Genomic DNA, 1,356 nt, shown 5'->3' on the forward strand with positions numbered 1-1,356 from the left:
TCAGCACATGACTGCCCACCAAAAAGAAGAAAAACATCATTTGCATAGGCAATCATGGCATCCTGCCCAAAGTCCTGGCAATGAAATCCATCAAAAAGTAAAATCCAAAGTAAAGTTCAGTCTTGAGAGGGTGCCTTGTGGGCACCCTCTCAAGACTTTACGTTGGAAAGAAAGATGGCCCACAGAATAAGTTGCAATTTTGTTTTCGAGATAGTCTTTAATAAGTTGGTATATGTTGCTGGGTCATTGTAAGGTCCTAAGTTGATGAAGGACCAATGGTTACCAAGCAGAGTCGAATGCTTTACTAATGTCAAGACTCAGGCCTAAAACATATTTGTTGTTTTCTAATAGGCTCCGAGTTTTTCCAACAACCATTTCAATCGCATCAGTGGTAGAGCCGTATTGAAAGTTATTGAGTTTACCTAAGGATTCTAGGTACCAAGAGAGGTGGTTAGTTATCATTTTTTCCAAGATTTTATCCAGTATTGGCAATAAGGAGATAGGTCTGACAACATCAGAAAAAGATGATTTAGCTATAGGAACAATGTGTGCAATCTTCCACGACTCTGGAAAAATACCAAATTGCAGGCACATGTTATAAAGCTGAAAGAGATGTGTAGGTATGACATTCCATAACATCTTTGCGATGTCAACCGTTAGACCATCAATACCAGGTGCCCTACCCTTCTTTAATTCATGAAAGGCTGAATTCACCTCGCTATAGGTGAAAGGAGGGGAATCCTCAGAAATGAATGGACGAGATCAATCAGCACGCAAAGTCTTATGCCAGTCAGAATCATCATCAACAGAGTCATCAACACAGAATGTATCCAACAGAGTTTCAACAGTGTCAAACAGGGTAGTAGTGATGGCAGTTCCAGTATTGAAAGTCGTAAGGATGGAATTCCTTTTTAATTTCCCAGTGCACATTTTTCTAATATAACCCCAGGGATTATCTGACGCACGAGAACAAAAGTCTCTCCAGGACTGTAATTTGATATTAAGCATATGATCTTTGTATATCCGTTGATGTTGTAAATACTCATCACGACGCCTTTCTCTTACCAATGGGTTACGACAGTGTTTGTATTTACGGCATAAGTGGATATTCATTTTACGAAGCGTGGTGAGCTCATCATTCCACCAAGGAACCCGTCAACGCTTTGGAATGGTTTTATGAATATAAGTATCACAAGCAGTGTTGCCGTTCCTAGTACATTTGTACTTTTCTGGTACATTTTGCCCTTTCCAGTAAATTAAAAGTACATTTAGATTTTTAGTACATTTTCAGTACATTATAATATTTCAAGTACCATTTACGGTACAAAATAATATTTCACGCCTTAACGAAAAAAT

Source organism: Centruroides sculpturatus, unplaced genomic scaffold (genome assembly GCF_000671375.1).
Source record: "Centruroides sculpturatus isolate CEXI.00-Female unplaced genomic scaffold, Cexi_2.0 scaffold195, whole genome shotgun sequence".
Taxonomy (NCBI): domain Eukaryota; kingdom Metazoa; phylum Arthropoda; class Arachnida; order Scorpiones; family Buthidae; genus Centruroides; species Centruroides sculpturatus.